Genomic DNA, 16,372 nt, shown 5'->3' on the forward strand with positions numbered 1-16,372 from the left:
GCACAAACAGTTCACTAACACCCGTCATCTGTTTGTGAGGCAGCAGCAGGAGCAGGTAACCCATGGTTCTGCTTTCTCTGTGCTCTTCTAGAAATAGGGGAGCTTAGATTCTCCCTGGATCCCATCTTCTAGAGATGGCATTACTGCTCTCATATTCTATTTTCTTTCATGTATTGAAACTTTTGTTATTAATAGCTTCTGACTAAAGTGAAAATGTCAATGTGTAAAATATGTGGGGTAATGTGTTCCACAATATACAGAGAAAAGCTCTGAAACAGTCTCCTGTAATTCTGGATTTTCTGTTTTCTTTTTGTTTTTTAAATTTCTGGATTCTTGAGTCCATGTGGTCTAAGTCCTGCATTAATCCTGAACACATGGCAGCAGTGATAAAGGGAAGACCTGAGGTCCGTGTTCCAATTCGCCAGGGATGTGAATGCCCTGGACGTTCTCCTTCTGATAGGGACAGGAGGCAGAGAAATTCTAGGCAGAAAAGGGTGGATCCCCAACAAAACCCCACCCTCAAGCCTGGGAACACAGTCCAAAGTGAGAAGTTACATCTCTGTTTCTGGCTCAAATATTTCCTTTTCCAAAACCATCTGTGGCCCTGCCCCATCCTGTGCCTATAAAAACCTCATACTCAACCAGCAGAGAGAGGTGAAGCAGCTGGACATCAGAGACTATGGCTGGATGTTGGAGAGAAGTGGCTTGACTTCAGAGGGAGAGCTTGACAGCATAACTTTGGAGAAGAATCTGGCCAGAGATGGCCAGACGTCAGGGGAAGATTACCTTCCCATTCCATTCGCTTTTCAGCTCACCTTCCAACTGAAAGCCACTTCCATTGGCAATAAAATCCCCGACAGTTGCCATCCTTCAGGTTGTTCATACGACCTCATTTCTCCTGAATGCCAGGCAAGAGCCTGGGTACCACTAGTGTGGATAAAAAAGGCTGTCACACTTGCCCTTTGCCCTTGCTGGAGGGCAGCCACCTCATCTGAGTAGGCAGAGGGACAACTAAGCTGTTAACACTCAAGCCATCCACGGATGGCAGAGCTAAAAGAGCACTGTTAACACTCCCTCTGGAGCTTCAGGGGTCATGGGCCTCATGCCAGATTCTGCCACGGGGACTGCATGAAGTTTGCTCCTGCTGGTGCCCAAAAGCACTGGCTCTCGGCTCCTGCCTCCACTTACCCGTGTGCTCCTTCCCATGAGTGGTGGAGCACAGCGGATCCGAGTGAGTGGAGCTGGCTCCTGCCTGCGCTGAAGCAGCCAGTTGGTTCCAGTGTTTGCGCACTCCAGTTCTCACCCCGTTCATTTCATGCTCTTTCCTGCAAGGAGTTGACGGCTGTGAGCTGGGCAAATGAGGCACCCGGTTGCAAGTTCCATGAAAGGCTCGGGGAAATATCCTGCTTCACTTCCATGTGGAGCTAGTGCTTTGTAAAGTGCACTGACAATAACAAAGTGTAGAGGAGGACCGGACACAGGCTGAACTGAGCTTCTTGAAAACACTGCAGCTCTCAGAACAACGCTGAGAAAACTAGTCCTTCAGCTATAGACACAGACTCAAGAACGCCATTTTTCAAATTATATCTCATGAAAAGCTGGTGTCCAGTGAGGTTTATCTGAGAAAAAGAAATATTTTTTTGGCCAAAATAACTAGATAGATTTTTGTTAGACCTTATAATGAGAATTTTGAATTTCCTGAAAGTGGGATGGAATACAGAATGTTCCCCAGATTGTTTCCATGGAACAGCTAATAGCACATAGAACATGAGTATTTGCTGTGACATGATAAAGCTCAAGGCCAGAGATGTCTTGTGGGGCTCCCAAGTACTCCAACCTCAAGGTGCATGCCCTCCACTCACTAATTGGCTCCTCTGGCTGTGATCGAGCTCCAAAAGGGAAGGAGGCTAATTCAAATGGGATGGCCCCAAAATAAGAGGAATAGGGTGCATTTAAACCAGGATATGGGCTATACCTGCTTACAGTACCCTTTATGCAATCTCCAGTTCATTAACTCTAGTAGATATTGTGAAGATACTATAAAAAGAGGTTATGTTCTCCCAAATTAGGGAAGCCCTAAGGGATTCCGTATCTCCTTTTTGTAGAGAGTTTGTTAGAAAATCAGATGCTGGTCTGAGAAAAATGCTGATTCGGATGGTCAAGAGACTAAAAAAAAGTACTTTAAAACATCAGAATGAAATCACTGAAGGCAATCCTTAGCTTTATGATGTGCTGTACTCCTGGACAAGATGGTGTAAGTTGAGATGATATGTCAAATCTGATTTTTCTATAGGAAAAAATTGTAATTTAGGGAGGTATAGTTCTAGCCATGTTCCTAATAGCCAAAAGTTAATCAGAATTACCACAAATGATCTACTCATTCAAATATAAGTAGCCCACAAATACCATGTTAAACTTTCTAAATTTGAATTGTTTAAAAAAGCAAAGTTATAGAAAATGACATTTATGACCCATTATCAGAAGCTTTAGATCCAATATTAGAATACTAGAGGCTTTTGTGCTAAACTCTTATCTTTCTTATAAATTCTAGCCTTTATTTATCTATTTTAGGAGGGCATGTGGCAAAGCATGGCAGGGAATACTTTCAGAAGTGGAATCCAGGAAGAAAATTCCTTGGGAAACTTTGGACTGGATTCTCAACAAACCCTTCAGAGAGACTTAAAGCTGGTAAAAGACCTTTTGCAAAAGTGATCCAGGGGGGCCTCCACTTTGTTTCTCTGGATATTTCTCTGTTGAAATGTAGGTGTCAAACATGTCCCATTTTAGATGCTCTTCAGACTTCAAAACATTACCTTCCTGCTTTCAGGGAGCCATTTCATCAGCTTTTGTACTGTGTATTCACTGCGGACCCTGCTGTTATGCAAGGTACCACCATGGCTAAAAAGTCACAAGACCATTCTTATTTGCACTGATTTTTTTTTATTTGATCTTTCACAATGTTGCTGCTTCCGTTTCAAAAACGTCTCAAAGCTTTGATTTGATTGCAGCTGGATTCAAGGATACCCAAAGCCAAGTTTGATCCTGAATTCCCCAAATCAAAAGTATTTCATTTCAGATGTATGTTCTATACCTGGCCATAATAATGAACAGCAACCATTACTGGAGCATGCTTTTGATTTTTTTTTTATTAACAGTCATTTTTATGATTTGGAAACATAATTAGAAGATTCCTATTCCAGACTATAAATCAATGGATTTGATTCTACTACACACTTGCCAATAAAGAGCAATGGTATCAAATGAAGCCTTTGACCTGTCTTTAAATTTCTTTCATTCTGTAAATTCTACATGAGGTATGATATATGGAGCCAACTGGCTCCTCTGCCACACTGCTGCAGTTCAGTTGTTGGTATTGTCTGGAAGGAAAAAACAAAGTTGTGGAAGTGCGTGAGTTAGTTGGAGGTAATTACCATGTAACTGATTATCATTCATGTTCTGAGCGCTGTGCTATTACATACATTATTTTATTTCATCCTTGCAACATCCTTATTCCTATTTTTCAGCTAAGTAAAAAATGAGGCTCAGAATAGTGAAGTAATTATCCACGGAGAGGGAAGATCAGCAGTATAGATTAAGTTGGAATAAATCTAAAGCTCATCCTCTTTCACTATAGCATGCTGCTTTCTAGCTATATAAGAAAAAAACCTCATTATTCTATTACCCCATTGAGAAAGTACTGTTCTCTCTTGTTCAGCTGTCTGCTTTACTTAGCTCCGATGAAATCTAAATTAAATGCTCTGCTGCTGATGATGTTGGTAACACTCTGATGGTACTAACCATAGTTCTGGGGAGTGAATGGGAAGAATGGCCAAGACTGTAGATGGGGACATTAGATTTTGAGACACAGACCAACTGAAATGAGACTGTGTTTTCTGTCAATAATAGGAGTTTAAATGAATCATTGAAAAATCAGAGAAAGTTTTCTGAAATATAGGAAGCAAATGCTACCTATACTTCTTTATGTCTTTCAAATTAAAAAATAATTTTCAATACATGTTAAATGGTACAAAAATCAGTGGGGCTTTTTAAAAAAATCAAGCGTTATAAGAAAAAATAATAAAACATGTGCCAAATATGTCTGAATACTATTAAATGTAAATGGTGTATCATTAAATGCACTGGCTGTCTGGGAGAGGTGTAATAAACAAGAGACACATTGTAGCTATGACCGTGACGATTTACTTTTTTTAATTCTGGAGGAAATTTCAAACTGTGGAATATATAAGCAGAAAGGAAATGAATAATGCATCTAACTAGCATGCAATACTAAGCCTCACTCCCGTTGTGGACAGACAATATACAAGAAAAGATTTTGGTGGAAAGATGTAGGTGCTATTTAAGGGGAGGATATTCTTTATTGAAAACATATCCAGCAACATCTGAATGCCAAATAAAAGGCTTTACAGTTTCATCTCTCCTTAGAGAGCATATTTTTTAGTTGTTGTTTTGTTTGGGAGAAAATTGCAGTTTAAGATTTACAAACCACTTCATTTGCAAACTGCTATTACTATAGTTTCTGCCTCTGAAAATGTTTAAAGCTGCAGGCAATGAAAAGACATAGTATTAGAGCTTTTCCTTATAAAGAAAGCTCTCATTCTATTGTAAAAAATGAGCGTATAAAAATACAATATTATTTATAGAGTTATTTATATAAGTAGCATTTTGATGTGCCTTGCTGAGGCTTGGAGATATTAGAAAGCAGAATATCTGAGAAAACATATTTCACTTCGTTGTTTAAATGCAACAGAGATCAAGAGATTATCTTCATCATGATAAGATTCAAAGAAATTTACACTGGTAGTTGGAGCTTGTCCATAAAATTTATTCCTTATTACAATATAGACTATAGGTTGTTACATTTTTTTCCTCAAGAGAGGTAAGGTTAGATTTTTCACTATTTAGGTTGAGACTCTTTAGTTGATAACTGAAAGTTTTCTTTTAGCATTCAATTTGTTCTTGAATTATTTTTTATTTCAGCATATCTTTCTAAAAATTATGCATGATCAGCTCTTTTTTTTTCCATTTTCCTATCAGCTGTTTATCTTAGATCTTCATTCATGGAAGTGTTAGTTTCCCAGGATTGCCAAAACAAATCACCACAAACTTTGTGTCTTAAAACAACAGAAATTTATTCTCTCAGCAGTTCTAGAAGCCAGAAGTTTGATATCAAGGTATTCATAAGGCTAAACCTCCTTCAAAGGCTCCAGGGAAAAATCCTTCCCTGCCTCTTCCACATTCTGGTGGCTCCAGGCTTTTATTGGCTTTTGGTGGTATCACTCCAATCTCTGCCTCCGTCTTCACAAGGTCTTCCATTCAGTGTCTCAAATCAAATCTCCTTTATCTTATAAGAACACCAGTCACTTGACTTAGGGCCCACCCAAATCCAGGATGATTAATTTTGAGATCCTTAACTTAAATATATCTGCAAAAATCCAACTTGTCAATTTCCGAATAAGATCACATTTCCAGGTGCTAAGGTATATTAGTCAGGGTTCCCCAGAGAAACAGAACCAACGGGATATCTAAATGACCCTTATGGGAGACCACTAGTGTCGATCCTGGTTCAACTCTAAAGGCCTGAAAATCATGAGTGCTGATATCTGAGGGCAGGTACTCAAAAAGAAGAAATTTATTCTTTCTCCACCTTGTTTTAAATTCAATCCCTCCATGGATTGGATGATTCCCACATTGGTGAGGTGGTCTTCTTTACTCACTGTACTGATTCAAATGCCAATCTCTTCTAGAAACACTTCACAGACACATCCAGAAATGATGTTTTACTAGCTATCTAGGCATCCTTTAGCACAATCAAGTTGACACATAAAATTAACCATCACACAGGGATTAGCGTTTGGGCATGTATTTTAGAGCGATTCAGGTGAATGTATTACAAGATGTGAAAAACAGACTTTGGAGTTAGGCAAAACTGAATGAAAAACATGGATCTGCCACTCACATTGAGGAAATATGATCATGCCCATAATTCTTTAGAGCACAAGTTTCCCCCTTTTAAAAATAATGATATTTTAATAATTGTGATGATACTAGCTTCACACATGTTGTATTAGATAATAGCGTGCATTGTAAGGTAATATGTATAAAGCAATTAGCTCCCTGCTTTGCCAATAAATGGCCATTGTTAATTTATTGATTATATGGATTTTATTTTTCTAATTAGAGTAATTCCATTGACTTCAATTTCTATAGAGTTCTTCTTTCCTTTTATGCAGCAGAAGTTACAAAAGAGAATGTGACATGAATCATATCTGTATTGAAAATAAACATATGATGACTAATTTTGTTCTAAATGAAGAATGTTTTCTTATGGAATTATTGTAAGAATTAAATGGAAAAAAATGTATGTGAAGTACTTAGCAGTTAGCATTTAGTGTTAGCTACTATTATCAACAATTCCCTAAAACCTGCTAGGGTTACAGTAACCATGGCAACACAAACTCTATTTTATTTAGTAATATATTTATTTTCTAATTGACAAACAAAATTGTATTCGTTCACTATATATAATATATTGTTTTGAAGTCTATATACATTATGGAATGACTAGGTCTAGGTAACTAACATATGCACTGCCTCATATAGTTATCATTTTTGTGGATATTTTGCATTCATTCTCTTAGCATTGTTTAAGAATACAATATATGGCTAACTATAGTCTCTGTGTTGTATGATAGACGTCTTTAACTTCCTCCTATCTAATTGAAATTTCGTATTCTTTGACCAATATCTTCTCAACCACCATCCACCAACTACCCCAGCCCCTGGTAACTACCATTCTATTCTCTACTTATATGAGATCAACTTTTTAAGATTCCAATTATGAGGGCAATCATGCAGTATTTGTCTTTGTTCCTTTGGTTGGTTTGTTTCACTTGACATAAGGTCCTCCAGGTTCATCCATGTTGTCACAAATAACAAGATTTCCTTCTTTTTCATGGCTGAATATAGTATTCCACTGTGTATACATACAGCATTTTCTTTATCCGTTCACCCATCAATGGATACTTAGATTGATTCCATCTCAGCTATTGTGAATAATGCTGCAGCGAACGTGAGAATGTAGATATCTCTTTGACATACAGATTTCATTTCCTTTGGATATATACTCAGTAGTGAGATTGCTGGATCACTTAAGAGTTCTGTTTCATTAATTTTTTTTTTGTAGGAACCTCCATACTGTTTTAAATACTGGCTAGTTTACATTATCACCAACATCAGGCAAAGGTTCTCCTTTCTTTACATCCTCACCAACACTTGTTCTGTTTTGTCTTTTTGACGTTCTGAGAAGTATGAGGTCATGTCACATTGTAGTTTTAATTTGTCTTTCCCTAATGATTAGTGATGTTGAGCATTTTTTCATATAGCTATTGACCATTTTGTATATCTTCTTTAGAGAAATTTAGAGTCATGGCTCATTTTTAAATTGAGCTGTTTGTTTTTGTTTGTTTGTTCTGCCATTGAGTTGTTTGAGTTCCTTGTTTATTTTGGATATAAACCGCTTATCAGATGTGCAGTTTGCAAATATTTTCCCCCATTCTGTAGGTTTTCTCTTTACTCTGTTGATTGTTTCCTTTGCTGTAGAACAGCTTTCTATTTTGATGCAATCCTATTTGTCTGTTTTTGCTTTTGTCGCCTGTGCTTTAAAAATCGTTGCTCAGAAAAATGTCATGTAGCTTTTTTTTTTCTATGGTTTTTCAACGAGTTTCACAGTTTGGGGTCTTATATTTCAGCTTTTAATCCATTTTAACCAGATTTTTATATATGGTGTGAGATAAGGATCTAATTTTATTATTCTGTATGTGGGTATCCAGTTTTCCCAGCACAGCACCATATATTGAAGAGACTGTCCTTTCTCCATGGTGTGTTCATATTACCTTTGTTGAATATTATTAGTTATAAGTGCATAAATTTATTTCTGGAGTTCCTATCTTGTCCCATTGTTCTACACGTCTGTTTTTATGCCAGTGTTGTGATGTTTTGGTTACTATAGCTAGGTAGTATATTTTGAAATCAGGGAGTGTGATGCTTCCAGTTTTGTTCTTTTTGCTCAATATCACACTCTCCTTTCTAAACCTCATCATCGTTTAGGGTATATAATATAATTGATAAATGCATATATAATTGTATGTCTTTTCAAATAATTGATAACCTAAACTTGATAACCAATCATAGTTTTACATACTAACTGGCAGTTCCTTTCTATCTTGCCCTGAATCTTATTTTATAGACATACATTTCCAGGATGTTACATGAGCCTTCAGTTTAGCTCATCAGTACTCAGCTATCCAAAAGTCCTCATTTCCTTGCAGCAGTTTTTCCCAATACCAGGGCCATGTTCTTAGCTGGCTTTGAAAAATGTTTTGAAGAGGCATCTTCTCCAGAAGTCTTTTGAGACTGATCTCCCCAAATATGAATGGTGCTAAGATTATTTTACTAATAATTGAACCTTCTAATGCTTTTCTCTTTGTTATTGATTTCTTTTGTGGCATTAATTTTTAAAGTGCTTGATTTCCCAGTTGATTATTTGCTATATTAATCATATGTCTTTCAAGGTCTTGGCTTTGTTAATACTGTCTTAACTGACAACAGAATGAAGACTTCTAACTTTCAGGTAAGGATTCCGCGTTTTTTATTCAGGACAGGTCCAAAAAATGGCAAGATAACAGCAAGGGGAATCATTTGCCTGCAGGCAGTTTGGTTAAAATTCTTCTCCCTTAGTTCTCATATACACATTATAATTTGCATTTTAATTTTACTGTCTTCACAACCACGAAAACATATTTAGGTAAATGTGCTAATTAAATCTTTGTAAACAACCATATGTTATTTTGGTTTATGAAATTTAAAGAGCAATTAAAAACACATATATGTACTACTTATAGGTGGGAGTGGGAATGACTTTAATCTGCAAAGTGTAAGTGAATCTGAGGAAAAAGCTAAATTAGAGATGTGCTGAATGATCTTTTGGAAGAAACTAAAAGAAATTTGAAAGTTTTCTTCAGAAAACCATAGGGCCACACGATGCTACACATTGAGCCTCACCATAATTAAATCAAAATACTTGAAAATTATATTTCAAACCTCTTTTCAACTACTGTACTTACCTTAGAGAAATCTTCAAAAGAAATCTGTGGTATGTTTATTGTTAATGAAAGCATGTCATTCTTTCTCTGGTGACTTATCCGTCTTTATCAGTTTCACTGTGAAGAGCAGAGTGATATATGAGTGTGATAACTTAAGATGACATCTTATAGTGCAATCCATTATCTGAAAGATTTAAGGAAAAAGCTCTCTGAAAAACATAATTAAGAAAATAAATGTGTTTAGAAATATAATAAAGATCTTTTATGGTTTTGGTTCAGGAACATCCATTTCTATAATATGATACACTAAGGAAATAGTCTGCCAATCATCTAAATAACACTTGTATTTTGATTTTTATTGGTTTGGCTTCTCCACAAACTAACAAATCATTGACAAGGATTACGAACAAAAAAGTGTCTAAAGTTTTCTTAGAAATGGATTGAGGAAGTAGATTAAAAGGAGACTCAGAGAAAAGAGACTGTTTTCTAAAAATATGGCCACGTTGTAAATGTGTGTTTATTTTCTCACCAACAAAAATAGGCAATATGTTGTTTATTGCCTGGATAGTTGGACTTGACTTGGTTTTTGGCTCCTGATTTTTGGTCTGAGACTAAGGAACCAACAAAAATCTCTTGGTGTGCCTCATAAGTAACCCCCACTTGACCCCATTCCAGGAGCTAAAGAATCTCATTGCTTCAACAAATTCTCCTGAACCTTGCTTTGGAATTATATTATTTATTTGTAATCGTTATTTTCTCTTTGCCTTAGTTGATTTAAGAAGTCTAGTATCATGTCAGGATCATAATGTATAGATACAGAACTCCTTAAAAATAAACCCCAAATCTAAAATCAGGATTGAAAAAAGGACAGAAGTGAAATCAACCAGAGTAAATGTTTAAAATATGCATTCTTAGCTGTGCTTATTCAAATTGGTCAACTCTGAATATCTTAGTTTCTTTTTTTTTTTAATTCCACTGGTTACAGATTCCAAATTTCATCCATTCCTTCTTGCCTTAAACTGTGATCTGTAACCTGTGCCTTCACTCAAATTACCATTTCAGCTCTTTTACAAACATCAAATAGCAAAGGGCAATATGGATATTTTATTAGACTTGCACAGATCAGAAACAAAAAATGTGCACACAGGTTCAGGGGACTATGTGCAGCATTTCTGTAAGGAAATAGTGGGTGTGAGGTATAGAGAGAAAACTTTCCCATCATCAAGTTCCTGGACACTATGGTACTGCACTTGTCCCACTATAATTCCTTTAAAGTATAGCGACTACTTTTCACCTTTATAATAACTATGGTACTTCTAAAGGGCCACTACAATAGCAATGAGAATATCATCTGTTTTTCTTGGAGGTGGTAGTTTTCATCAAGCTATCAAGACATATGAGAAGATGGTATTTAAAATATTCAGCCAACAATATGTCCTGGGCATGGACCAGAATGAACACTGGCCGAAGTGCTAAAGCAATACATTGGGGCCCCGGCTGTTTCTGAGATGTGGGGACTTTTGTGAGATCTACCCCAGTGTACACCCGGAGTAGATTCAGGAAACCTAAGCCATTGATGTTTACCAGTTATACAAAAGTATTTCAATACCTGAACTGCTGTGGCTATACCAGGGCATGTTCACTAAATATCAGCCATGGACTTTGCAAATTTAAGCAAGCAGACCTAAAAATAAGTCATACAGTCATTCTGATGTTCTTGCCATTGCACATGCTCTCTCTCTCTCTGTCTCCCTCTCTCTATATAATTTATTACACAATACATTATAATAAATAGTATGTATAATAATAAATGGCATAAACTAATACCTACAAAATATCTAATAACATATTAGTCATATTAGATATATTCTTGTACCCAATTAAATTTTTATTAATAGAATAAACATAAGGCTGGAGTGCAATTAATGCAAAATTAATATATATGTTATATAACTCATGTATAAAGACAGAATATTTAACATTAGAATATTTTGTTATTCTTGTTTGGAATTGCTTTCAAAGTCCATTTCTGTTCCACATAAAGAAATTCATTTCAGGTTTTCATAGTCATAACTCACATATTTGAAAGGGGAAGTTTCATGTGTATGAGATCATAGACCAAAGAGCATATTTGTAACCATCATTGCTTGTTTTTGTCTGTTTCATTTAGTTTTTATAGAAATAGAACAGATTTGGAAGCTTACTGTAAACACTGTGAAATGGTGAAGACTTAAGAAGCTTTTCTTAAATCTCTAAACTGCTGAGAGCGTCCTAGTATGACAAAATGGTGCCGTCCTTTAGTACTTAAATAAATATCATTCCTCCTGAAACACTACAGTTAAACTCAGTGGGTCACTTTTGTGCTTTGGGGTGTAAGACCCCAAATATTAACCTGAGGAACCTAAAAGCACACCAGAACTTTCTGAAACTTTTTCCCCCATGCTAGATGGGGTTTGGTCTAGGAGAAAAGTTTTGTTTCTCTTCCCAGTGGGTCTTGTTTTAGAACTCTCTAGAGCAATGAGCTTCTCTGGTTTATCTTCCATCTTGTTTATTGTACCTAGTCTCTGACATGCAGAAATGACTTAATAAAGGTTTTCTGAATTCATGTAATTCACCTCCTGAAAATTACCACCTTATGATCTGAAAAAACTATCTGCTCAACAGAAAGTTACTCATATATCTGCTTCTATAGATACAGTAGTCTCCCTTACCCATGGTTTAGCTTTCTGTACTTGCAGTTAACTGCAGCCAACTGTGGTCTGAAACTATCACAGTATTTTGCAAAAGAGAGAGAGAGAGACTACATTCATGTAAATTTTATTACAGAAAACATGGCATATGTAGGATTTAGTGCTATCTGTGGTTTCAGCATCCACTGGGGTCTTGGAATGTGTCACCCATGGATAAAGGGGGAATTACTCTGCTAGATTTGGTAAAAAGGCAGACTAGTGGAGAGATCTTCTGAAAAAAGGAGATAGGAAATGTTACTGAAGAGAAATAGAAAATATTGTATTAATTTATTAAAAGCAAAGGTTATTAGAAGGTATTAAATTTTTGATATAATGTAGGTGACAGTGTGAGTGGGGAAAGACCTGTAAGTGCAACAAGGGGATGAAATTCCCTATCTTCTAGCCATACTCCAGTACATAAACGGCTTAAAAATAATGTATATCAAAGCAATGTAATAAAGGATTACCGTGATGAATTTTATGAGATTAAGCTGCAGTTAATTTCCTTATGCATTTCAGATTAATAAACTGCTAATTAGAATATGCAAATAAGGGTTTCTGAAGCCTAAAATATATTCCCTAGCATCTTACCCATAAATCTTATTCAGTAACTATTTTGTTATGTAATTGGGGAATAACAGATTGATGAGCCAATCTAATTATGTGAAATTTACATGTGTATGGTATTTTATAATAAAGGACATGAACTAATGTTAAAGTAGAGGAAAGTAGTTGTAACATTCATTATAGTTATTAATTACAAAATTTAACTTAGTTTGAAAGTACTTTGTGCCATATAAGCTATCAGCCACACCAAGTACTCTTACTACACATCTGATGCATAATTGTCGGGTGAGACTGAGCCCATCAGCAATTACAGCAATTATTGGGACTCTTACATTTACAGCTCACACACATCACACCCAAGCACACATTTCTGGAATATTGCTGATCATCCAGGGACCTAGATAACAACTAATTGCCTCATTATGCAAAGTGGGGAAAGATATTCGTATTTCTTACATCTTCCGTTCTACATTATACACATAGAGATGCCTGTTTGACAGCAAGCAACACATAAAAGCATATTAGAATTATTTTTGTGCCCAGCTAAGGTTTTTTGGGTTTGGCTTCGACTTTTTCATAAAGTAAGCATCTTCATGAGGCTGGAGGACATAAAGCAATTTGAAAGCTATTATGGGTAAAAAACATCTAAAGGGTTTACACACACACAAACAGGATGAAGGAATTAGGAAGGACTCTAATGATCCTACTATTTACTACTTTGGCAAGATACCAAATGGAATAAGAATTAACATTCTATTGAAAATTAATTCAACTGAGTGGACAGAATGCTATGAAGTATTCGGGGCATTTTCTTTCATATAATATATAACATTTACTAATATGTTCAAGTAACAAAAGTTCCTTTATACAGTTCACCTGTACTCTGTGTATTTGTCCAACATTCCCATGAAGGACAAATGTAATTAATTTAATCCCAATTTAAACAGGTAAAAAATGAAACTTTGATATATACAAACTGCAATTTGTAATCAACAGTGAGAAAATGGAAACTGCAGCCTTTGCAATCCAGTTCTGTGTTCTTTATACCTGTGTATTGCCAGATCTATGTGTGTAAATAAAATTCAACAAAGAAATACCTGATAAGATAGGTTTTGTGGGCATTTATAGCACACTTAGTGAAAATATATAATATCACCAAGCCCACCATATTAGACCACTTTTACCTTATTTTTCTTACTTTAATCAATATTTCATTAAATTTGACTTAACTTTATGTATAAAGATACTGGTATGAACAACAATTACCTTGTCCATATTATTATCTCTTCCAGCTTTTTCAGAGCAGTTTGAACAAATGAATAAAAACTTGAGAAACATAAAAGATGCCTAACTAATACATATGGCACATGCATTATAATATTAAAAGGGAAGAATTCTCAACTTGTTATGTACACACTCAAGCTTTTTTTTTTTTTTTGAGTATTCAATTAGCAGAATAACCCTACAGAATCCGTCATTATCCTGTCTTCACTGTGAACAGAATAGAAAATTCCTCTTCTTTTTTTTTTAATGACTGCCAAAATCTAGGGCACTTGGTGTTGATGCATGACTCATTACTAATGTTTCAACAGAGTAAGTCAGATTCAAATTGTAAAGGCACACAAGTGAATTTAAAACCTACTTTTTCATTCTTTGATAATTTCTCTACCAATGGAGGATAAGAAGAGATGATGCCGGTTTGAAATTCCTGACAAAAACTTAAAACTGCTTTTACCCTGTCTGGTATACTATTATTTTATTCTAACTGTGAGAAAAGTAGTAATGAGATCATCCTATTTCAACTACTGTGACTTTAAAGAGAACATGACAGATACAATTTTTCAACAAATTAGGCTGTTTTCTGAAATACTAACCAAGTTTGCCATTTCAGAATAAAATGTTACAAGAGCTGCTTCTGGCCCTAATGTGCCCTTATCAGCGTGTGTGTTTTTAATGTGGTTAAGGTTTAACATTCATTCCAGCTTCACCTATAGCTTGTCAGTATGCTTTATCACCATGGATTTTAAACACACTGAAGAAAATAACTTCTACCCCCCAAATTATTAAAGCCCCTACAAGGAACTTTACACTTTCAAAAAAATAATTATTTTCAAATATAAACACCTCTTTATATCTTGACTTTTAGATCCCTATAAAAGCCAATAAGACAAATTTGATTCAATGGGAATTCTTTGTACTGGCAAAAAATATTACATGAACGATAATATAGGAAACCCTCTGTTATGTAAAATTACACTATTTATTACTTTAGCAAGTTCCAATAGAATAATCGTTGATGGCCCTGAGGTGTCACATGATCCTGAATTACTTAATTGTTACATATATTCAGGAAAATAATAATGTTAACTGCATCATGCTCTACTCTAAGCTTCAAGAAATTGGTAATACAAATATTCTATATAATCTAGCATTCTACCTAAATATTTGATCATTTGTGACAACTACATTGAATGAGAGTTTACCATACTTTTTTAACAAAAGAAAAAATATAGCTTAGTTAGCTATTGATGAGACCTACTAGAAGAAATTAAAACTCATATCTTATGATTTATCACAAAGCATTTGAATGAGCACAAAGCATTTGAATTTGATGTTAATTCACCTTGGCTGTGACTCACTGAGAATTCTGGGTTTTATAGATGGGTAGATCACTTCCTTTTCGTGTAGCTTTTTTTTTATATTGTTGACATAAGAGAATCTGAAGTATCATTTCTTCACATCCTATTTCACCTGTCATTGTCATCTCAAAAATCTATTTCCTCTTGCATAAAACCTCAGTGTTTAAAGCTATAAAAGCAAACACAGCAGTGAGGAAATTTTTCCCTGGGTCTATTTGCTATATGCTTTAAAACAGAACAATTTGAACACCAAAATCAGCATTCCTGAACTTGCGTATAGAGACGTTTGTTTTCTTGTCCCACCTGCATAAGGGTAAAGAATTCAGGCTTGCAGAATATCCTTTGAATTCTAAAACCTTGCTGAAAAATCATTTTTATACTGCAGAGTGATGACTCTTGCTACCTTCTTATGATTGGAAGGGTTTCCAAGAGAAACAAGATGGACTTGACTTCTCTTGGAAATATAACTCAGAGTGTTTGAGAGATTTAGAAGTTATTCTTCTGTGACTTTCTAGATATTCACTTTAAATTGTAAGTAAAATATGTTTCAGATCCAAACAATGGTGACTTCATTCATTCATTCAAAAAATGAGTGTATTATGTTTTCACTGTTTCCTTCACAGATATTCTTGGCACATCAGATAACAAGTGAAAAAAAACAGATGACAAATTGCCATCTTCTAAAGCTTATATTCTACAGGGGGAATAAAAAAACAGAAACGTATACATACATGCATGCATATACACACACATAAATTGAGTAGCATGACAGATGGTAATACTGCTATGGAAAAAATAAAGCAGGAAAAAGGAATAGTGAGTTTAGGATGAGGTTTGAAGGGTTAAAATTTGAACAGAAATTTGAAGGAGATGAGAGTACAGATATCATGCTATCTGGGGGGAAGATTGCTCCAGGTTCTAGGACTAGCAGGTATAAAAGGAATTTGCTGGGGAAGAGCACGGAGGACCATGTGTCCAGAAAGAGAAGTTAAGTAACCAGGAGTGAGGGGCAGACTTATTGAGCCTGTTTGCAATTAAAGGGGATGTTGACTTTAAGTGAGAGGGAGGGCCATTGGTGGCATTTGAGCAGAGCAATGAAATATTCTACTTAAAAAAAAATAATAAGCTAACTTTATCTGCTATACACAAGGAAGCAGAGGTGCCAGTTAGGAGATTATTGAGTATTTTAGGAAGAGATGAGAGTGTCTCAGACCTGGGTGATAGTGATATAGGTGATGAGAATCAGACAGATTCTGGATATATTCTGAAGTTTGAGACATTTGGCTTTTGTATTCAATATGAAATATGGCAGAAA

The 16,372-nt window shown here is 35.5% G+C and overlaps 1 protein-coding gene and 1 long non-coding RNA gene across 2 annotated transcripts in view; both read left to right on the forward strand.

Moving 5' to 3' along the window:
- CNTNAP2 (contactin associated protein 2) overlaps positions 1–16,372 on the forward strand; it is a 2,292,243-nt gene that overhangs the window by 1,544,574 nt on the left and 731,297 nt on the right. The gene's annotated exons all lie outside the window — the stretch shown is intronic.
- On the forward strand, positions 1,801–3,265 carry LOC134758880 (uncharacterized). The gene is made up of 2 exons (XR_010134553.1): positions 1,801–2,254; positions 2,572–3,265. It is a non-coding gene; the product is annotated as an uncharacterized lncRNA (long non-coding RNA).

Source organism: Gorilla gorilla, chromosome 6, assembly GCF_029281585.2.
Source record: "Gorilla gorilla gorilla isolate KB3781 chromosome 6, NHGRI_mGorGor1-v2.1_pri, whole genome shotgun sequence".
Taxonomy (NCBI): Eukaryota; Metazoa; Chordata; class Mammalia; order Primates; family Hominidae; genus Gorilla; species Gorilla gorilla.